Here is a 23,849-nt window from a genome sequence, read left to right on the forward strand (position 1 = left end):
TTTCTACATTGCTTTAAATATTGTCTCAGTACAAGGGCAAATGCAAGGTCAACGTGAGCTTCATCAACAAGTTTAAATGGAAGCCTCCATCTATGAGAGCAGAGTTGAAAGAGATGAGTCACAACACCTATATCCTAGCCTTCCTTTTCTGGTGGATTTTAGCGATGAGGGATCTCAGTTTCCATAGAGTCACCAGTAGCAGTAAACTGGAGAACCCCATAGTGTAGAGATCACCAAGCATTAAACATTCATATCTTTTCAGATTCTTGACCAACCCTGCTGTATGGACAAGTTGTCATTTGTAAGCAATTGCTATTTTTAGAAGACTGGAACTTTTCCTTCCTGGAAAAGCCCAGCTAAAGATATCTGAAAGAATATGTCTAAGGAAAAGAAGGTATGTGGTGAGTGTAGGAAAGAGCAGCTTAGTTGGTGGAGAAAGATCAGAAGTGGTTCTGCATCTCCTGCCTGCCGAGGATGCTTCTGTGGGTGGTCTCAGGCTCTGGGTGCACTTTGCTCCTGTAGACCCTGTTTCAAGATAGCTCAGCAAGATTAGCTCATCCAAACAACCAGTAACACACCCTTCTGTGCCCTAGATACTAGATAAGACCTGACAATCAAAGATAAGTAAGATTCTGCTTTTAAAATGCTTGTAGCTTATCAAAGGAAGAAACAAACTGCTACAAGTTTTCAACGAAGGCTTGCAAAGAGTTAGATGATACAGAGTTAAGGTAACAAAGGCCATCCTCTTTAAGGATCCTTTTTATCTTGTATACTATGTAGCTACTCTTTCTGTTTAAACCTTTCATTACTTAAGAGATGTTTTCCAGGTCTGAGTCTCCTATTCAACTGCCTTCTCAGGACTGCAAGCACCATCTGAAATCTTACTGTCCCTCCTATGTGGCCTGACAAGGAACAGGACCTTACACCACCTCATAGTGTTCTACAGCCGTCTCAGAGATGATAAGTCCCCACCCAATAGCAAGTTTCTTCAAGGCAGCGTTGAGACTCATGATTATTTGTTCAGTAATACTTAAACCAACACTAAGCACATGAGAATTATCACCAGATATTCCGTATCTTTCCCAATCAGAGTGTGTAGCAGGCTCCCTACTTCTTTGTCCTTAAGTTAGAGAGGCCAGAGAAAGGCACAGGACTTGGTTTCACCAATGGATTCACTTCTGGCAGAAGCCGAAGAATTTCAGTCATTGTGTTTTTATCCTCTGGCACGTGTGTGGGAGTGACAGCTGCTTTTCAGCCTGATCCTAGCAAAGGCCCCCAACCCCAGCCCCCAGCCCCCACCCCCACCCCTGCCAGCCCACAGTGTTCACACAGCAAGAGTAAGAAGTGTCACCGACTGCATGACACTGAGGTTTGGCACCTGTCACCACAGTATAATCATCCCAGCCAACATACAGAAGAACACAGCAAATATTTGCTGATGTGTGTACTGATGGCTCCTAGACACCAGATTGGAAAGGAAGAAAACAAAGTAACTTTCAAAAGGCTACTTATGCTGGACTAACAAAACAAAATCTGTTTAGTACATTCTACATCTACCTATAGCTGCCTCATAACCTAACGCTACTAAATCTTATGTTTATGATATGGTAGTCCATACATACATCCCTAGGGTAGGGTGGTTTATAAATCAGTAACTGATAATACAATAGAGTAGTTACGATAACATACTCTATAACTCAATTATTTATAACTTACTTTTTTAAAATTTTATTTCTGGAATATTCCATTTATAACTTCAGACTGTTGTTGACCATAGGTAACTGAAACTATGGAAAGCAAAACCACAGATAATGAGGGTAACTACATTCATTGCTGCTGTTTGTGTTTTTACATTTCTTTTGGCATTTTTTTTTGCTGTATTTTGTTTTGTGTTTGTTTATTTGTTTTTGTTTTTGTTTTTTTGAGACAGGGTTTCACTGTATAGCCCTGGCTGTCCTGGAACTCACTCCGTAGACCAGGTTGGCCTCGAACTCAGAAATCTGCCTTCCTCTGCCTCCCAAGTGCTGGGGTTAAAGGCGTGTACCACCACTGCCCAGCATTGGTCATGTTTGTAAGACGCCACTGCTCAGAACCTCTGGTAGTCGCATCCATGGTCTTTCGCCCTGAGGTGTCTTGGTCTATGGGTATTAATGGCTAAAACGAGAAACCTAAGGCCTTGAAAGGGGGGGACGAGCTGGAAGCAAACTCATCCAGAAATACAAGGACTAGAAGGGAAGCTTTAATCAAGAAAGTCTTGAGGAACACCCAGTTAAAACTCCCTGGGAAAGCTGGGAATGTGGCTCTGTGGTGAGGCTTGTCTAGTGTGGAAATGACAATGGATGGTGATATTTTTTAGAACTTGGCCTCTGTTATCAGGGAAAACCTGAGCTGATTCGATGCATTTCACCACCCTGCTGCTGTGTGTTTCTGAGTAGGTTACTTTGCCTCTCTGACCAGGGCAGAGCCTTCATCTGCAAAACAAAACAAAGAGAGCAGAGCTCAGCAGCAGAGTGGTGTTTGTTGGGGGGAGACAGGGCCCATGCAGAAAGTGCTTTATATTCTGAATTTTGATAGAGATTTCCCTGGCTGGGGACTGAGCCCAACTGACAGTATTCACCTCCTACCACCACCGAGCCTTGGGTTTGAATCCCAGTGCTACAAAAACCAGGTGTGGTCACGCATGTCCATGGCATGTCAGCACTCTTGGCCCTCAGAAGATAGAAGCAGGAGGACCAGGATTTCACGGTCATCCTTGGCTACATAGTGAGGTTATCCTAGGCTGCATGAGACCCTATTTTAATTAAAACAAAAAACAAAAACAAAAATAAACCCAACCCAAACAAACCAAAACAAATCCCTCTTTTCCAATAAAGTAGGCATGGTTTTTGACTGTTTTCATGCACAGTTACTGTGGTTTTTTTTTTTTAATGCCTCTACAAAAATAAAAGGAGATGGAAAGACTCATTAAAAAGTCATAAACTGCAAAGCAAGCTCTGAACTCAGCTTCCATCAAAGTTCCTGGCCAGAGTGCAGCAATGTGGCCATTGGCCCCTGAGAAGGCTGGGATGACCCTTGTTCCACACATCCAATGCACCTAATCTCATCCAGAAAAAGGTCTTTCTGGAAAACCTCCAGGAGGGCCAGACAAGTTATGGAGACCATGCTGTGGTAAGGAGAAGGGACCTCATTCCCCTCAAGCTTCTTAGAAGGACAGAAGCATCAGCCTCATCATAACAGCCCCCTCAACTATGATGCCACCAGTAGGACGTCACCTGGGCAGCCTCACTGTCCTCTTGTTCCAACAGGATGTGGCCCCAGCAGCAGCAAATGAGGTGCTCTGACCTCCTGTTTATCTACCCTTTCCCATGACCAGTGGCGCTGTCCTGGAACCATATACCCAATGCCCTCTGGAAGTTCTGCCCTCTTCCCAATCCCAGAAAATGATTGTTCCAGGTGAGGTGAAGAAAACAGAAGCTTGGAATCAAAAGATAGATGATATCCACACCTGGAAGCGTTCATATGACAGCTCTCCAAATGACTGTTCCAAAGCCCCCGATTCCTAGAAACAGCAAAGGCTGCCTCAAACCGTAGTCACTAGACTATTGTCTTAGTCATGGGAACGATTTGGGTTTGATTTGACAATTGGAAACAGGGAGATACATTTCTGCCTCGGTAGGGGAGGGCTAACCCAATGACTATCCCCGCTTGCCCGTTTCATTCCCATATACCCATACTTAAGTACACTGGCCTCTGGGCTTGCAATTGCCCTGACGAGTGCTAAGTAGGGAGAGCAGAAGAGACCACAGCCTCCAAGAGTTTCCAGTTTAAGTAAAAAGGCAGGCACAGAAGCAGAGCAGTCATGACCAAGTTCACTGCACAATGGAGAAGGAGGTCCAGTTTGTCCCAGGGCATTCAAGGAAGGCTTTCTGGAGGAGGGGGAAACTCACAGCATGAAATGAAGGATATGAGAGAAATGGATGGAAGAGACAGATGAAAGGAGGTAAAAAGATTGGTTTGGGAAAAGGGAGGTGAGAAAACAAAGTGGTCAGAAAACCAGCCATGCTGACTGTCCCAGGAGCGTGAACAGGTTGTAAAGAACGAGAGGGTAGTGAAGATTTCCTGGCACCCAGAAAGTCATGGGAAGGCAGACCAAAAAGCGAACTGTGATTGTCAAGATAGCCAAAGGTCCCAAAAGCACACACTTGCTCTCTCTCTCTCTCTCTCTCTCTCTCTCTCTCTCTCTCTCTCTCCCACATTTCCTCTGCTTTTACATCCCCTTTTGTAAGTACTTACTGAAGCCCCCAATGGTAGGAAGCATTTGTCTAAAAATAGCCCCTCTCAAAGACCCAGTCTTTTCTGAGTTTCACAGAACATCTGCTCAACAGTTTCCTATAACTGTTTTTGGCCATTAAATCAAAGCCGTCAGAAACAATGTTCTGTTTCTGTCTCTCAAGCAAAGAATTGCCAGGAGGCCTTCCTCTGTAACCCAGACGACAATGGGGCCAGAAATAGCTAGTTCCACAGAGACTTTGAAACACCTTACTACCCAGGTCCAAGCAGAGTTACCCGTCTTGTTTTTCTTTCTTTTTAAAGACACCATTTGACTCCCCTTGCACAGAAAAGAAACTCAGATAGGCCTAACCTCCTGGGAGAGGAGATACTGCCCTATGCAAATTACCACCTGCAGCCTGGGGCCCTGTGGTTTGTGCAGCTCATGGTTGGTAGGGACCAGAGACTGGCAAATGTCTCATACCAGGCTGGTAGGAACAGCCCCTGGTATGGGGCTGAGGATCAGAAGGATCTACCACGTGGTTGGCTTTAGTTCTGAGCTCTATCCGTGTTGTGCATTGAACCCCATTTCTTCCTGTGACACAAAATGAGGGAGTCTGAACTAACCTGTGTTAATCCTGGTGTACTCGCAGACACCAGGTTCTAGGTCCTAACGGGGTCGCCCCTAGCCTACACATCCAAGCACCAAGGATCCTAGTGAGACATTTGTTTTCTAAGCTAGGCTGCTATTGCTGTCTGCTAGCATCTGAACAGGCATTGGCGCCATAGTCCTCAGGCAGATGGTAGAAGGAGGAAGAAGGAACCAAGAAGGAACTTGGTGTGATGCAAAATGCACATCGCTCGGGGCCAAGGCAAGGGGCTAGCTCAGCTTAGCAGCAGAGTCAAGTGTGCACGGGGTGCCTTGGTGCCAGAGGCTGGCTGAGAGAACATGAGGGAGCAAAGCCTTGCTTTAGCACCACCCACTGTGTAAGATCCAGTCAGGCCTGGGAGTGGGGTGGCTGATACCTTAGAAAGCTGGATCCAGCTCCCAAGGAAGATCTGGGGAGGTGGCCTAAAACCGTTCCCTTACTCTAGGCTAGAATTTTAGTCTGGGCAGTAGACTTAAACATGAAGCAAAATCCTCAAGGCGACTTCCTAGGACCAAGAGTTAAGAGAGTCAGCGCCACAAGTGAACAAGGGTCCTGTGACTCAGATCATGGTGCACACAGCTTATGAGTGGCACAGGTCTCCTCGAGCCTTAAGAGTAGCCAGTGGTCCCCTGTCACAGCATGCAAGTTACAGCCATCAGGACTGGCTCAGGATGGAAATGATCCGGTAGGCCTAGGAAAGCCAGGGAAGCAGCTGGCCAGGGCGGGTGTACTAGGCTCAGCCCTCCCCAAGATGTAGCTCTCTACATTTTCGGATGCTGTCTTCCGTTTGTATAGACGGGCCCTGGAGGTTTGGGATAGAAGCTGGTTTCCATGGCTTGTGTTCATCTTGACGTGTGGTCAGATAGTGTGCCAGTGGACTACGGACCATCGACCTGTGGACACAGCTAGGCATTTGCTACCCGGGCAGTCACTGCAGAGGTAGAATGAGAAGTCTCAGCAGGCGTTTCCGTATGCTATGCGAGCACTGAGATGATGTGGTCCGTTCATTTTTCTTCCTTCTGTTTCCTCTTTCCTCGCTTCTACTCTCTCCTTTCCTTTTCCTCTCCCTGCCTCCCTGACCCCCTCCAGGTGCCGTTTGTACCATGATGTTATGAAAATAGTTTAATGTCACAGATATATTATATATTTGACTCAGTGAATCCTACAGCCAGCTCAGGTGGAGATGTCATCCTAAGACATTTGTAAAACTCTCCCACGACTGCGTCAAAGTCAGAAGGGACAGTGCAGTCACACAGCCACCTGTACCTCCGGCCTGAGCGCGCAGCACACAGCCATCCCGTGTTGCAGCTCCTTTGTGGGATAATGTCTGCACACCTGCCACTTCTTAAAGAAAAATGGGAGGTCTACAGAAAGATCTGCACCCCGGCTGCAGAGCTAAATGAGCTGCTTTAGGGATTGCCTGGTGCAAACTGTGTGTGTGTGTGTGTGTGTGTGTGTGTGTGTTGACATGGGCATAGGTGTTTGGGGTGGGTGTTGGTGTCTAGCTGGGTGGAGTAATGAATACTTTGGGAGTTCTCACATCTCCCATTCACTCAGAGACCTGTCACTCAGTCTCTCACAACTCCCCTTGAAGGCTTTCAGATCAGAGTTTACCCCTGTATCTTGCTGCCCTTGGCAAAGCAGGTCTGCCTCCACGGAAGAGTAGGAAACCCTGTGGGCCAGAGCAGTTGTGTTTTGTGTTATAGACGAGGCGAAAGGCTTCCTAGGTAATAATTTTCAAAAGCGTTTCCATTTCATTGCCCCTGCCTACCCAGGGAGATGAAAGATCAACCCCCCGGGCTCTCCATATCAGGCCATGCATTACAGCAAGACTGACTAACAGTCAGAAGATGCTAGCTTCGTCACACTGCCTGACCCCAGGTGTCTGTCTGTTCCAGCCAGAGCCCTACTGTAGCCTCTGTGCACCAGAAGCACAGTGATGGCCGCTGGTGGCATGGGGCCCCCTGAATTCCTGGGAGGCACTCACATCTGTTCTCGCTGCCTCCGTCGGATCAACAAGTGGAACACCCAGGACAGAGCCTCTGAACAGGTGCTCACCTTGCCCTGTCTGTCCTTTCACGCCAGCTCAGAAGTGCCACCTTTGGATGTGCCCCCACTGCTCCCTAGAAGTCCCCCGAGTGCTACCTCCTCACCCTTCCCTTCCTGTAGAAAAACGCAGAAATCTGCTGTGTGTGCAGAGGAAGGATAGGAAGGGCAGTGGATCTATGGTGGGCTTGCAAGTGCAAAGCCAGGCCAGCAGTGCCTGCAAGTGCTGCAGGCCAGGGCAGCAGGCATGTGGTGGGTCCAGACAGGATGGATCACACTCGAAAGTGGCTCGGGCACTCACAGCATGTTTATTCATGTTTATGCAAGGGCATTGCTTCAACAGACTTTATCAGGCTGGGTGGGGGGTGGCATAGGCAAGTCTGAGCCCTCCCAGGACCAGTCACTGAGGCCTGCAGAGGCCATTTAGAGTATAAGGAAACCTTAACAGAGTTTGTAGCATCCCTGAATTTGACTGGCTTAGGTCTAGGTGAGGAGAGGAAGGTAGACATGGATGACCAGGAAGAGGAGGCAGATCTTCCTGAGCAGGCTACACACTTACACAAACACCCACACTTGCATTAAGTCAAACATGGTTACCCAGGCTCCTCCACATAACTCTGAAGTTATAAGCAAATCAAATTCTCCAAGACTTGAATTCCTTCAATAATGGCAAAGTGGGTGTTTCAGTGAGAGCTATTTCGTAGGATGACTGCAAACATCAAATAAGAAATAAATCAAAGTTATTCTCATGTACTCACCCAATATTGACAATGCACCTGGTCCCTGTGGCCCAGGGGAGGTCCTAGGAAGACCTCACCCTTCCGCCAACAACAAGCACATGAGTAGACCTTTTAGATGAGGAAATCAGTCAAGGTCATGAGGACATGGAGAGTAAGCTTGTGACCGCATGAGCGCAAAGCCAGGGCTATACCCAGTAGTCCTCGGGCTATGTATCTGGTCCTCAACTAAGAATGGGGTCTGTCCCAGTTTCCTCTCCGTTTCTGAGATAAAATATCATCACCAGAAGCAACTGGAAGGAAGGAAGTTCCGGATCATAGTCCATCATTGGAAGGCAAGGCAGAGACTCAGCAAAGCCTGCTTGCTCCTCCACACAGCAAAACTCCACCCAAGGAGCTTGGGTCACCACTGACGACATTCAACAGGATCCATGAAGGAGGAGGAGGAGGCTTTCCCCATTGCTCACTGCCAGCTTATCCTCCGCTAACATTCTTATACAGTTCAGAGCCACCTGCCTAAGAATGGTGTCACTCATGGTGGGCTGGGTCCTCCTATATCAATTAGCAATAAAGATACCACACACACACACACACACACACACACACACACACACACACACACACACACATACACATACACACACACTAATCTGACCTAGACAATTCCTCAACAGAGATTTTCATCCCAGGTGACTGTAGCTTTTGTCAAGTTGACAGGACAGGGTTGTGTGTCACCAGCTGGGCCCACTACAGAGCACCTGTGGTGTGACATCCGACTCTGAGATGTCTTTTTCAAAAGAAAAAGTTCGTATCCTGGTGAGGGAAGAAAAGGGCCAACAAGCTGAGAGTATGCCCAGTGCTGCGGGTGGCATTATGGGTAATGGGGGGTATAGATGAGCAGGCTGGGGAGGGACAGGCAGAGCAAGCCCTCTGAGGAGGAAACATTTCCAGAAAAGATAGACCAGTCTGCGCATTCACCCTGGCTTCTACGACAAGAGAGGGAGCACAGAGCAAGGAGGACTGAGAGGACACCATTGTGGAGGTCCAAGTGAGACTTAGAGGTGGCTTAGCCAGGAGGAACCACCGTGGGGTAGGGCTAGGCAGGATCAACTAACACAACTTGCTGGCATTACAGGGGCTGCAGGTACGGAGAGGTCAAAGAGACAGGCTCCACACCAGGCCTGTGGAAACAAGACCATGGTGTGAGAGATGAGGGAAAACAGGGCTGTGTGGCTCGGGCCAGCCTTGTGTATGGCCAGGTGATCCCAAGGTTCCCGTCTCTGCATTTCTGCAGAGGTTTTCAAGTTCAAAGCCTACCTTTTACAGAACAAGTTTTAAGTGAGACCAGGCAACTTAGGGAAACCCTGTCTCAAAAATGAACAAGTGATTAATAAATAAATTAAGCTCTTATTTATTTTATTTTATGCTTGTGTTTCGCCTGAATGTGTGTGTCTATCACCCTGAGGCCAGAGATGGTGTCTGAAACCCTGGAAATGGAGTTAAGTTGTAAACTGCTCCGTGGGTGGGTTGGGAACCAAGTCTTCTGCAATGGTATTAAATGCTCTTACCCTCAGAACCATCTTCTAAATAATTTTCTTAAAAGAAAGTTCTTGGAATGTAGCTCAGTGGTAGAATACTTGCCCAGAATATGTAGAGCACTGGGTCTAATCCCTACGGAGGTGGAGGGGGCCCTGAGTACTCAGTACTGGCTTCGTGTTACAGATGAATCCAAAGAGGGATACAACGGGTTGCCAAAGCCTGGAACTCCTAAAAGGTCCTCTGCTTCTAAAAGGACCCTCCCCACCCCAAGCCTGAAATCTCTGCCTGGAGTTCCCTGGGGACAAAATATCAAAGGTTGAAGAAGAACAGCTCTCTATTGGAGAGCATGATCTCCACACAGCTTCTACCTGCAGATTCTCAAGTGCATCAAAAGGCAAAGGAAAGCTCTAACCTCCAAAAGTGGAGGGAAACCCTAAAATAAGGGGACTTTATAACAGGGTGGAGTTTGAAATGAATAGTGGGGGGACCCGAGGATAAGGACATGCATGCCCATGGACTTCTGTAGCCCGCCCTCCAGCCCTCCTGCATGACCATGACACACCTCCTAATTTCCTGATCACTACGTGTGGTTCATGTGAACATCTGGAGAGCCAAGGGCAGCCAGACCCAGACCCAGACCCAGACCCAGACCCAGACCCAGACCCAGACCCAGACCCCACCCACTCCCCAGTTGCAGCAAGTGGTTCGGCTGAGGAGGGAAAGAGCTTGCCGTGAAGCCTCATCTACAGGTCTGGAAGTAGCTGCCTTGGCTTGGGCTCCAGTGTTTATGAATAGGAAGGCGGGGCATGGGCCCCTCCCTGAGAGGAAGGCAGAGCCTCATCTGCCTGGGCTGATAAGTGATCCTACAGGACTAGCAGAATGGTCGGGACAGAGATCTGAGAGGATCCAGATGCTCTGCACAGCAGGCTCAGTTCCTGACAAGGATGGCCTTTAATGTCTACCTCAGCTCCTGGGGAGAGGGCTAAAGGTGAGGATCAGTTCCCACCCCAGGCAGGGAGGGGACCCAGTCTATGAAGAATCTACCCAACAGCTGGCTGCTACTTCTCTCCACTTCAAGACACGGGCTCCAAACCCTATGCTCAGAACTGAAGACAGGGGCTTAGGACTGACAGGATCAGTAAAATAAGAAGTAAAATGTAGACATTGTCTCCCAAGTTCAGATACTTTAATATATTCAACCCTCAAAACAGGAGCCATTAGCAAAAAAAAAAAAAAAAAAAAAAAAAAAAAAAAAAAACACCTCGTTAAGTCCCCTCTCTTTGATGAATGAGAAACTAAGACTCGAAATGAGGTATGAGACTTTCCCAAGATTGCACAGCTAATAAAAATCCCTCTGCCGCCTTTTGTTCCAGCCCGTTTCCACAGCATCCTGGGCTTGCTAACACAGGTAGCCACTGAAGTCCTTGATGTCTGTGGAGAAAGAATACTGAACCATTAGATGCAAATGCCTTGCTCATATTATATCCAGAAAAGGAGGTGTGTGGAGGGGGAGAAGCCAGCAAAATGGTGTGCCAGAATTCTCGGCCCAGATGTTCCAAGGTCCTTCCACCTGAAACAAAAAAGAGAAAAGAAGTAAATTGCCTACTTCCTTCTCTCAGGAGTCTGACAGAACAAAGAAAGGCAAGACAAAAGCAAGCGAGGCTGGAGAGAAAGCTCCTGGGCTGAGAGGCGGGTGGACTATCAGCCTGGCCCTTGTGAAGCAAGGTCTTTCCCTGAGCGTGGGAAGGGTCTCTCCTTAAACCTGTCTTCGGGTCTCTTATTAGAAAAATCACAGTGGAGGGGAAAACAACACTTGATGAAAGATGACAGAGAGACGAAAACAAGGAGAGACTGAAATGGAGAGACGGAGGAGAACACGAAGCAAAACGGGGAGTGCCCTGCATTCCTCTCAAACCCTCCAAGTCCGTGAGCTCTGGTGGTTTGGGGGATGACCCAGAGCCTGGAGCTCTTAGGGAAAAAAAAGATTGGAAGTGTGTTTCCAATGGTGTGAGCTTCCCAACTTGGTGATCACTAGAGACCAAGGGCAGGCAAGGGTGAGCACAGGAAGAAACTGGAACACAGAGGCACTTAGAAATGTCATCCAGCCAGGTACAAGTGACCTCATTCTGGTCCTAACTGGCCAGGAAGGAGGGGAAACATGCAGCCCTACAGCCCTATGCTGTTCCTTCAGGGGCTGCTCACTCCTTGTGAAGCAGATCACGGCTGCACTCCTACTCGCTCTGAGCTCTGACAGAAGCATCGTCTATCCTGTTCTGAGTCTCCTCCCTGGCCCAGACATGACGCTCACGCAGTCAGCAGTGTGCCTGTTCTGGTGTTCACCTGATGTTTCTAATCTCTGCCAACCTGGTTGGAGGAAGAGACAGCTGGGAGGTAGAGAGGGGCTCTCTCCTTGATACCATAAAGGGGGAGAATTTTAGCCAGAGGTTGTTTTTTGTTGCAAAGAATGGAAGCAAATACCATGGTTACAGGAACGGCTTCTCCAAGTTGGTCCTTGGCCCAAAGCAAAGGAAGAGGCTGTTATCTAGAGTGAACTCCAGCGTAGGATGCTGGAGACAAAAATCCTACATGGTCCTGACTCTTACATTCAATCCAAAATACCTCTACTGTCCTTTGTCAGAGGCCCTACATCCCACTGCAAGCAAGACACTACAAAACTCAGTGCTAGGGACACAACAGAAGGTACTGCAAAATAGCTAGGTTCCTATCTGGACTGCCACATAGCCTACCAGGGACTGTGCATGTGATTGGCATTGTGATGAACTCTAGAAATGAATGCATAGCGTTCTTTAAGACCATAGAGGAAGCCCCCAGTGTGGTGTGGGCAGTCAGACAGAGCATCTCTCAGGAAATGACTTTGGGATTCATCGAAGAATGGCCCAGAGTTGGTAGAATAGGTTGTTTCCTGCAAAGATGCTGGTTGAAAAGAAACGCCTGCTGTACCTGAAAGACAAAGAGACCAGGAGGGTTCGAATGAAATGAACGTGAACGAGCCACAGCAACACTTCTGAGGCTGGGAGGCAGTTGGAATTGGAGGTTGTTGAAGGTCTCTTTGCTGGTAGATTCTCTTGACCTTGGAAACTGAGAGCAATACAAAGCAATAGTAAATGTAGACACATGTAACACCTGAGGCTTGTGGATTAGGAGCACGATAAAGGGAGCCTAGAGGGTCAGTGGTGCCTTAGGAAGGGGGGCATAGCAAGAGCCCAGCTGAGATTAGTCTGAAAGCATCACAGCCCAAGGCAGGGCTCGTGGGGTTCCGCAGGCAGGAAGACTTGCTTCTTTAATGGCCTGGACACCCATAAGCAACCTTAGTGAATACCTAAGCTGTGTCCAGGTCCTGCCTAGTCATTGGGAAACCTGTGCTAAACTGTGCTTTCCAGTCTGCAAAGAGGGTAAGTAGCCAGAGAAGGCAACAGGTCTCTGGAAGAAAGAAATACAAAAGGGTTCAGCCTGGAGACATCCTGAGCATGAGCAGAGAGGGAAAGCAAGGAAGAGCAAGCGACCCAGGAAGGTCTGCAAACCAGATGGCGAGGCTGAGGTCAGCCCTGGAAGAAATTCAGCCTGCGCGCCCAGAACTGGGGTCAGAGGGCCTCCAGGTGATCCTGGGAGCGAGCCACTGTGGTCCTTTCACAGATGGGAAGCAAGTGACTCGGGTGGAACAGACGCTTGTGCAATGCTACCAGCCTTGAGCAAAAAGGATTCCATAGCATCCCGGTCCCAAGATAGCACCAAGGTCTATAAGAGACACTTTCCAGGCAGCAGAAGGGGTAGAGTGCGTTGGTAAAATCATGTCCCTACATTTGCGGGACTGGGAAGATACCATAGTACCAGAGGGAGAAAGAAAAGGGCAGCAGGGTGAGGGCACACTTCAGTCAGATGGTTTAAATTCTACTGAGGATCTCTTCAACTCACAAATCAGTGGCCACCAACACCCAATCCCCTGCTCCAATATATGGTGCAGGGGTGGAACCCAGGCCTTGTGCCTATTAGGCCAATGCAGTATCTCTTGGCTCTACTTTCAGCCCCACAGACTTACTAAGCAGCAGAAATTGTTCCAAATAAAAGCTTACATGGAAAGCTAACAGAAAACTGAGAAGGAGATACAGTGGTTTCTTTAAAGGAGGAATTCAGCAAGCCCCAACCCTTGGCCCTCATCCCTACCCTCTGTCCCTCAGGACTCCTAAAGGCACTGTGACAAAGTCACAGCCAAAGGCAACTTGAAAGATTGAACCAACCATGGGCCAGAGAACAGAGTCTGGCATAAAGGTCCCCAGCAGAGAACTGACAACTAAAGAAGACTGTGGCATCTCTGGGGAGAACACTGTCATGTTAAACGTGGGGACACACTCTGCTGGGTATAAAAGAAGAGCCTATGACTTTGAGCCAAACATTCAGCCCAGCGGTTTCAACCCTGTTAAATTCTAATTTTGTGTTTGTAACCAGGTCTTAGGCCTAACTTCATCTCTCTTTCTGTGTGTGTCTCTTGTCCAGCTTGAGTGCCTGCTTTTGTCTCTCACCTGGCCACAGCCACAGCCACAGCACTCTGCCATGTCTAGCACTTGTCATGTCATGTCACCCTTGCTTTTGACTCTCCCATACACCAGTTTGTTACTGAGCACAGAGTCTCCCTGGTCTGTTTTGGGCTTCCTTAACTGCTGTTGTTGCTGCTGCTCTTGTGGTTTTTGAGACAGAGCCTCACTCTGTAGCCCACGCTGGCTTGAAATGTACCATGTAGCTCAGGTTGGTCATGAACTCACAGCAATCGTCTTCCCTCAGCCTTCAACTACTAGGGTGGCATGCAGGAGTTGACCCACTGGTTTTTGGCTACATTTCGGGATTATATTTAGCTCCTGTGCCATCCTGAGGATGTGAACATATTCCTGAATCATGACTTTCAGAGGAAGCAAGAGCAGACAGCGCCAGAGGCGTCACTGGAGATGGTTTATCACGGTTCAGCCAGGCCCACCCACCAAAGTATCAGCCACTCCTGCCTCAGGATCAGCCCAGCCTTCTGCTGCTACAACCCAGCCGGCTTTAGTCAGGGAAGCCAGCACCGTACAGCAGATTCTCAAGAGCAAGGGCATGCTCTTGATCCCTCACAGACATTTCAGATGCTCTGCAGAGTCCATGTCAGGAGAAAGGGCATCATGCCATTGTGGTTCTTTTGTTGGAGATGGTGAGGCTACCTGATCGGAGAAGGGACATAGTGAATCCTTCCTAAATAGCCCTGAGTTGGGGTTTGGAGCCTTGAGTTCTGGACTTGTCTCCTTGGACAAACCACTTAATTAAAGGGTGCTTACAAAAAGGAGGTGCACATTGACGATGCTAGTGGGTAAGGAGTAGACCGGTGGTCACCTGCAGAACAACTGGCACTGTCACAGGTAGACACTGAAGCGCAAATGCTTCTTGGTGTCACATGGCCACTGAGGCTTGAAAACACAAGGGCATCAGGTGTTTCCACTTCACAAACCCTTTCCTCCCCGCATTCCTGGCAGCTGCAGCTTGTCCTCTCCACAGTGCGGAAGATGAACCATATTTGAGAGGCGTGCACACTCACCAGGGGCCCAGGCTGGCAGTGTGGGATTCAGTATTCTAGCAGCACAGGGGGAGTGGAGATTTGCAGATCTTTTACCTCACAGACAGGCGTCCTTCCATGGCTCCACAGAGCAAGGGAGAAGAAGGTCTCAAAGCAGAAGGTACACGTCAATATTTAAGCACAAACCACTGCCTGCCAAGGACCCAAATGGCCAGGAAGGGAGTTTGTAACTTTTACGCTTAGAGATCCAATGTTCTAAGGCCTTCCACCCCCTGCCCTGCCCCCTGCTTCCCCCGATGCAGCCCTCTGCTCCTCTACCTGCTCTTACTCCTGCTCCTCCTCCTCTCCCATTTTATGCCTCCCTTTCTACCCTGTTTTCACTGCAGTAGCTCCCTGCCTCTCCTTGTCCCATACCATTGACTGCGTTTTAGATACTTCCGGGTTTCTCAACAGAAAATATGAAATGATGTGTGAATCACTGGCTTGGGGGTAAGAGCGGGTGAAGACATTCTAAAGCCAACCCGGTGACTAGTTTCCTCCAGATGGACAAGACTATTCCCAGGGGTGCTGCTCAGAGAGGGTCTGCTCTGGTGACCCTGTTGTATGTCCAGGGACTGTATGATCCCTGTAGGATGTTAGTCACTTCATAAAACCTTCTGGGCCACTTTCCCAGGCTGTGGGGTCTTGTCGTAGATTTCCCATAGGGTCTCCAAGCCTGAGAACTTATGATCTCACAGCTTGGTGGTCGGTTCATGTTGCATCAGACTCAACTTGTCTCTGAAAGTGTGATTTCAGCAAATGTCCCCAAGCAAGGCTGTAAACTTTCCTTTCTTAACTTCTCTCAGGGAGGGAGTTGCAGGCGAGAACCTATCTTTTCTCCAGCCTCCAAGCTCTTTGGAGCCTGCAGGGATCTAGTAGACTTCCCTCAAGCAAATGTCATGTATATTATATGTGCCTTCGGAAACACGCCCTGGGAAGCCCAGAGATGGTCTTGGGGCACATGAGATGGGAACAAAGTTCCTGGAGAAAGAATATTCCCGAGATATCCAAGGACCAGGAAGCTGAGCTCTTAGATGGAAGACTGATGGAGTCAAGTGTGAACTCGTCCTGTGTTTTGTTGTTGCTGTTGTTTTGTTTTGGGTTTTGGTTTTGGTTTTTCCCTTCTTTGTCTTTGTTAGTCCCTGATTTAAATTTCTCTCTCTTCCCAGCTACTGGTCTCATCTTTGGGTTCCTTCCCTTCCACATATTAGCATTTCTCAGCAGCTGCTCATCAAGTAGAATCGAGACATGGGAAGATCTTCTCAGTGATGGCTCAAGGACCACATTTATTTAGCATCCATCCTCTGTCAGTAGGAAAGGGCTTACAGAGAGAAGAATTCGGATTAAGAAAAAGATAAGAGAATCAGAGTTTAGAGAAGAGACAGGGAATGTGGTCCAGACAGAGACAAGAACAGGACCTGTTTTGCTAGTTGCTAGTTGCTGAGTTGCGTTGTCTGAGCTAAATGTCCAGGCTGGCCCCATAAAGGGTATTCTTATGGTGGGGGGGACAGTCAGGTGTGGTGGACAGCTGGCCTTCTCTGCAAAAACCATTGCCTTGTCACCCACCCCAGAATAACAATAACTGTTTAGAACCAAGCCAAATTCATCCCTTCTCAAAAGCAGAACATTTTTATAATGTTTCCACTCTTAACTACAGGAGTGGGTCAGATGGGCTCTGAAGCAGACTGGTTAACTCACAGGAAACAAAGTCAGGCAAGCAAACAAGCCCAGATTATTCCCAAATCTGAGATTGAAGCTTTTATTCCAACCACTATAGACAACCACCTACTACCAGCAGCACCATGTGCTTCTGAAACCCTTGAGAAGGTGGGGTTTCCAAAGCCCACCACTGACATTTCTTAAAGGTTCCACCCAAAGAGCTTGAGTTTGAATCCAGGGCAGAGGCGTCAGAGCAGAAGAAGAAATCTAGGAACCAGGAGAAAAAGTAAATGCCTTGACCATGGAAACAGCAAACATAAGAGTATCAGTGTTTGCAGGACAATGGCGGCCAGGGACTTGCATGTGTGTGGTACATTCTCTACAACTTGGGTACCCCAGTGCCTCACCCTGACTTTCTGAGCTTAAAGAAAAACCTAAGCTTAAGGGGACTGGGGCTGATTTCCACTCGCCTAGGGCAGCTTCCTGTTTTTGAAGAAAAGAGGTGTGGAGGGAATTGAGCATGCATTCTAGGCCCCAGTTGGGTTTAGCAACTGTCTTCTCTTGACTTCAGCAGAACTAGTCCAAAGCAGGTAAGATATGGGACCTTCTCAAATGGGACACTTGACAGTCAGGGAGTCAACACCAGTCAGAGGAGATGCCAAAAGCAGAGGCCAGTCCTGGTACTGGAGAAGAGAGGATTTTGGCACCAAAAGTAGTCCCAGAGCAATAGTAGTATAAAAGGAAATTATTTAAGTATCTGGGATGAGCTTTTCAATTTGCCAGCACTGCCTCTCTAGTTTACTGAAGCCTCCCCTAGAAGCTTGGAGAGCACTGAAAGCCCTTTGTGTGAACTAGTTTATGAGCTTAAGGAGGCAAATGTATTTGATTAGTCTGATTCACCAATTGTGAATTTCAAGAAACTTGGTGAGTCTGTATATAAAATATCTGACAAATTAGGAAAAAAATTAAGAAAAGCAATGACCCTGCTTAGTTTCTCCTAGCGTGTCTGAGTGAACTGACAGAGGAGAAGAATGAACTCCTTGAAGGACAGCATGAACACAGTGACAAGACTGACCAGCTCCAGATGCACAAAAACAGTCCAAACGTTTCTAGGAGAATCTTCTCTCCAGCTGCCACAAAGGCCAGAAAAATCAAACTGAAGCCCTAGTTTTAATATTGGCTGAATTACAATGAAAATTCGAGTCCCAGCCTTGGAAGGTGTCTGTGGTCAAGGAAAGGGCCTTAATCGGTAAAATATGGCATCCTGTAACTTTGGATGGAGATGAGTGGGAGGAAGCTACTGAGGCTCAGATTCTCAAGGGTTTATCTTACCTGAGGAAACAGCCTCTCCACTCTCAGCAGAAGATGTACCCCCACCCCCAGCCCCTGAAACATTGCCTTTTCTGCCCTTGACTGAAGGAAATAATCCTTCATTGTCTGCTAAACGAGTTTCTTTGTGCAGCCCTTGGCTGTCCTGATACTAGTTCTGTCAACTAGGTTGCTCTCAAACTCACAGAAATCCACCTGCTTGTGCCTCCCAAATGCTGGGATTATAAGTGTGTGTCACCAACCCCTTTGAGATCTAGATTTAATATGGAAGTTTGCATAGTCTTAAAAAAATGTCAAAAGTTTGTTTGAATGGTTGTCTAAAGTGTTTGTTGAGAGATAGCCTACTGAAAAGGAATTGAAGATACCTGATACCACTTAGCTTAAAGGCTCAAGGAAAGTGTAATGCTAGAGTGGACACAGTGTATAACACCTAATTCTCCATAATGGGAAGGACTAGAAGACATGTCCTCTACTAATCCTATAAGACCCAAAGTGGTGAGGGGGCACCAGCACATTTTAGGAACTTTGCTGTTACCCTTTTCCTTGAGCCAGACCTTAGGGTTGGAGATACTACTATTCAACTGGACAGACCAAAGGCAATGGGTTTAGTTGGGCCCCCCCCCCGAGGTAGCAGAGGCCATGTGATGGCACTGAATCACCAAAGGCAGGGTCATTATCATTATTGTAATGGGCAGAATAGACAAAGCATATCCACAATGGCCTAATCAATAATGGCCAGCACAGGCAAAGTGAATTTTATAGTAATCTGCCTTGAATGGACCTTTGGTATTGGCTAATCAATCATGGTATTTCCAAGCATGCAATATGTAAGAAGCCTACTGAGTTCTTATTTATTTAGAAGTAGAAAAATCCTCAAATGAAAGAAAAGGCTACACTGGGTGAAGGCAAAAGGGACTCTCAGCTCATGGACCAATTTCCGGACACAGAACCCAAGAATGAAAGGAAGGCCAGGTCCTCCTGAGGAAAGACTCTGCTAAAATACCTAAGAGTTTTACTGCTGGCCTTCCTCTAGTCCTTCCTCAGACAGACCTACAGCCTTTTATAAGGGTAATTGCCCACAGAGCGAAGGGAGAGAAGACTTTCCATGTTCTCTTGGAGACAGGCTCAGAATTACACTGACCCCCAGTAAGCATTGTGGCCCTCTGATTGAAGCAAGGGATGATGGGAGCAGGTGAGTGAGTTTTGGTTGAAGTCTAACTTATAGTAGGTCCAGCATTTTCTCAGCTCCTAGGATACCCACTTTCAGAGGCTCTTTCTCAGATAAAGGCAAAGAAATTAGAGCTAAAGAGGTATTGCTGGGTTGAAAGGTACAAGTTCAATGCTGCTGGGCAGTAGCTCTTTTGTGACCTAGTCCTCAATAATTTTTCATGACGGCCCCATAAGCGGATTGCTCAAGCTCATTGCAGATTCCGTGCCTCTGAATAGAGCTACTGGGCTCATGACCAGTGCCTAGAGGATGCGAGTTGCTACCACATCGTCGACGTGGACCCTTTCTTAAGAAGTGGAGGTCAGAAAGGTTTAATAAATATAAGTTGAGTATTCCTTATCCAACATTCTTGGATCTAGTAGTGTTTTAGAAGTTTGATGAGGGTTATATCTTAAAACATTTTGCATATGCCTAATGAAATAAATAGCTTGGGAACAGCACCTAAGGCCAAACATGAAATTCTTTAATGTTTTATTGTGCACACAGCCTGAAGTCATTCTAGACAATGTCTTACGTGATTTTGTGACTGAAATAAGATACAGTGATGTGGGATTTTCTTCTTGTGGAATCATGTTAGTGTTCAAAAAGCTGGAGTTTGGATTGAGACGCTCGACATATAATTGATGCCTGATTTGCTGAATGTCTGGTGTGAGGCGAGCAAAGATGACGGAACCAATGGAAGGTCGCTGCAGCTGCTTAGGGATACTGCTTCAGAGTGAGGGGACTGTGGGAACCCGGCAAGGCATGAGCGCTAACTCAGGTGGCGTGGGCTGCAGGCCTGGGGCATCCCTGGGGCATCCCTGGGGCAAAGCCAGATGGAGGCTCACGTCCCTTTATCTGTCTGCATGCTATGGAGACTTTACTCTCGGTGCTGAATCAGGATACGTGACCCAGCAGATAGACTCTGTTCATGGAGACACTTGGACCAGGATCTAGGAAGTGGATCTTGCCTAGAAACCCCAGGGTGTGTTGTTGCCCTGCCATGCCCGGAGTTTTTCTCAATGAAAGGAGAAGAATTGGCAGAAGTCGGGCCCCCACAGCAGGCTGCTGAGAGGACTACAGAGATACCCCATGTCATGGGGACCCCAGCACAGGGCGCTTACTCGGTACCCACCCTGCCTGACCCTTTCTTGTTTGGTCCCCTCTATACACCTCGGCTCCCTACTAACACGGTTTGTCATGCCATTCCAATCAGAGGCTATCCACAGGCTTCTAAAGCATCCCTGAGCCCAAGTCCCCCTGATCTTCTTGTCCCTGAACTGGTTATAGACACAGGGCTTATGCTTTTCCCCCTCAGCAACTCAGGCTTTCTACAGGTAATGCTCTCAGGGCTGCATTTCTCTAAGGAAAGCACAATAAACTTGAGGGTGTGATAAACAATCAGGGTAGAGAAGGGTGTGAAGGGAAGCTGTTGTTCCTGACAGTGGTCCAAGGACCACCTGTGTCTTCTTGCATCTCAGGAATGTAAGATACAGGGAATTGAGAAGACTGTTTATAGCCAGCCTCTGGCCCAGGCCTCTAGGCCCTGTTCCTACCCTGGGTCAATCTAACAAAGTCATGGTTTGGGGAGTCAGAGAGAGCAGTGCCTAAGAGATGTCGTGAACACTGTGACATGTGATGTTAATACCAACTCTGTGTCATTCTTAGATTTTTTCTCATGTGAAAACAAGAAATGACATTTAACTCACAGGGCTTTGCATAACACATTTAAATGAGCTAACAGACATAACTCGCAGCTATCTGATCATGCAAAAATTAACATGCAAACCATTTTCTTTTTCTAGAGTACCACCAGGCTCAGAACATTAGCTACCAACAGGGAGGGAAACAAGGATAAAGAAGAGAAGAAAAATAAGTCAGAGGGGTCTATGGTGTATTTGGACGGGAAAACGGTACCAGCAAGCAGGCTGCTCTTTGGATGGATAGAAAAGTTGTGAGCCACCGTGAGGTGAGACTGTGTAGGAGGGTCTCACGGCAAAATACGAAATGGGTTTTTGTCACATATAGGAGTCCAATGGCAGGCAGGAGGCCCATTAGCCTAGGGCAAACCCCTCACAGTAGAGAGGCACCATGAAGACCATGCTCAGGAAGTGACAGGAAATAAGGTTGATGGGAAGCAGGCACAGATCTATGGTGAGGGATTCAGTTTGCCTTCCCGAGCAGTGGGACTGGACTAGAGAAGGTCCCAGGAGCTGGAGATGAGATTAGTTTGTCTGAGGGAGGGGTCTGAAGTTTGCTGTGTGGGAGAATGGGGTAAGAAGGGAACCCCATCTGGAAAACTCCCAGTAGGGGAGCCCACAGGTCAAAGGTACCAATTGATAGTGGAGGGGCATCCTCAAAGCCCTACCAAATACTAACCCCTCCCCCAATCTAAACCAGGTCGAGAGGCAGCCTCTCTCTCTGCTCCTTTCTGGGCAGCTGTGAGGCTGATCTCTGCTCTGCTAGCAGCTGCTCTCTAACCCAGAGGCAAAGGTGACTAATCCAAAGGAAAGGCCCCCAAAACCAAAGGGAATATTTATTTTAAGTAGTTTGACGTCTGAAGGAAGGGGTGGAGGAATGGGGGCGGTGGGACAAGGTCTGAATGGGAAGCCATGACATTCCCAGATCCGAGCCATTGTGTAAAGAGAAAAACTCCTCAAGATTGTGTTTGTCCAAGAAATCAGACAGTTTATGGTCCCTGAGTCAAAACACTCAGGGGTGGAAGCCGGAGTTTCCTGGGCTGAGCGCAGTTGCTAAATAAAATGAAAGGAAGGCACAATTAGACGCACAAATTGTTAGGCCAGTGAGGCTGGTTGCCAGGGCTGGAGACCAGCAGATGCTATATGCAGAACAGAGGCAAAGAGGACGGCCGGGCCCACCCACACCCCACTGGGCCCCACTGACCATCCTGCAATCACAGCTAGAGCCTTCTGGGGCTCCACCTGCTCCCAGACAGCTAGGACATGAAGGGAATTTGTGAGCCCAGCCAGGCCTTATGGACACCAGGCAAATTAATGCTGAATTTGTGCCCACTCTGGAGGTCAAAAAATTAATAATAAAATAGTAGTAGTAGTAGTAGTAATAGTAGTAACAGTAACAACAACAGCAACAACAACAACAACAATAATAACCACTTATAATAACCACTTCTCTTGCTAACTTGGGGAATGGCTTTACTGTTGTCCTCCAAAGAACAATCACAACAAAGAGCTTACCAGACCCCTCTGTCCTGACTGGAAAGACTGAAGGGAGGAGGGGACTGTATCCCCTGTATGGAAAGAGGATACATAAGTCCCCCAAAGTGGGAGGGAGAGAGGAAAAAGGGAAGAAGGAAGAAGAGAGAGGGAGAGGGCTTACCTGTAACATCCTTTAACATCCTGGGCCTAGTTTATTCTCTTCTCCCAGCTGCTACACACTGGCAACTTAGTAACCCCACTCCTTGATGCAGGCGTGGTAGCCCTAAATAAAGACTCTGTGTCAGATGGCCCGGGGTGAAGCTCTGATGGAGAAAGGTGGCAATGTGACATCCCACCCACGTTCCCACTTGCTGAGGATGGCCTGTTGGCCACAGACCATCCAGCTGCAGCTGACCCTGGCGGATGCCTTTGGATTTGCTAGGGACCTAGGCATCACCAGGTGACTCCCACTGGACTGCAGGATCAGGGACTTCAGTTCTCAGGATCTTACTGGTTCGCACCTTCTAGAGCTCCCTGAAGCCTCAAGTGGGTTTAGCTCAGAGGGAGGTGTGAAATTTCTCGTGAAATGCAAGGCAGTAACACGTCTCAGAAAGAATGAAAGAGAAAAGCCCAGCCCAAGCCTGCAAACCGTTTACAGTATCTGTTGACTTAAAAAATGCACAGGGATGCAGCTTTTAAGAAAAGGTAAATGGCTAATGTGGGGTTGTTTTTTTTTTTTGTTTGTTTGCTTTTGTTTTTATATTATTACTATTCTTTAAATCCATGTAAAGGCCGTTTTTCATGTGATCCGATGTAAACAGAAAAAAGAAAAAAGAAAAAAAAACGAAAATGCCTTCTATAGTGATGTCTGATGGCAGTGGGAAGGAGGCCTCTGGCTACACTGAGGTCTTCATGTGCTGCACAGCACATTCAAAGCTTGTGCAGGTAGAGCAGGGACAGTTAGGGTTGTTTATGAAGCCAGTGTCAGGAGCCGTTTCACTGTGGGTGGTCTAAAGGCCCATCCCAGGACCAGAGCCTGCTGTTAGTAAAACTGAAAGACAGCCACTCATTCCCAGTCTCTTCCTTTGACCCCTCTCCTCCTGCTCCTCCTCCTCCTGCTCCTCCTCCTCCTGCTCCTCCTCCTCCTGCTCCTCCTCCTCCTGCTCCTCCTCCTTCTGCTCCTCCTCCTCTTCTTCCTCCTCCTTCTCTCCCTCCTTGACTTACTCCTCCTCTTCTTCCTCCTTCTCTTCTTCCTCCTTCTCTTCCTCCTTCTGCTCCTCCTCCTCTTCTTCCTCCTCCTTCTCTCCCTCCTTGACTTACTCCTCCTCTTCTTCCTCCTTCTCTTCTTCCTCCTTCTCTTCCTCCTTCTCTTCCTCCTCCTCTTCTTCCTCCTCCTCCTTCTCTCCCTCCTTGTCTTACTCCTCCTCTTCTTCCTCCTTCTCTTCCTCCTCTTCTTCCTTCTTTTCTTCCTCCTCTTCTTCCTGCTTCTCTTCCTCCTCCTCTTCCTCCTCCTCCTTCCCCTTGGCCTTATCCTCCCGCTCCTGCTCCTCCTCTTCCTCCTCTACCTCCTTCTCCTCCTTCCCCATCTCATCCCATCAAGTGGACCTCATTCAGACATTAGAGCACATCTCCGTGAATGGT

At 47.9% G+C, this 23,849-nt stretch overlaps 1 long non-coding RNA gene across 2 annotated transcripts; it reads right to left on the minus strand.

The window, feature by feature from the left end:
• Positions 1–10,481: 10,481 nt before the first annotated feature.
• Positions 10,482–22,789, minus strand: LOC127689265 (uncharacterized). Of its 2 annotated transcripts, none has more exons than XR_007978872.1 (3): positions 22,730–22,789; positions 22,390–22,491; positions 10,482–10,811 (listed from the first exon to the last, which is right to left on the minus strand). It is a non-coding gene; the product is annotated as an uncharacterized LOC127689265 (long non-coding RNA). The 2 variants fall into 2 exon arrangements; XR_007978871.1 differs by adding an exon at positions 12,203–12,340 and having other exon boundaries at positions 22,390–22,743.
• Between the last annotated feature and the right edge of the window lie 1,060 nt (positions 22,790–23,849).

This window comes from Apodemus sylvaticus, chromosome 7 (assembly GCF_947179515.1).
Source record: "Apodemus sylvaticus chromosome 7, mApoSyl1.1, whole genome shotgun sequence".
Classification (NCBI taxonomy): domain Eukaryota; kingdom Metazoa; phylum Chordata; class Mammalia; order Rodentia; family Muridae; genus Apodemus; species Apodemus sylvaticus.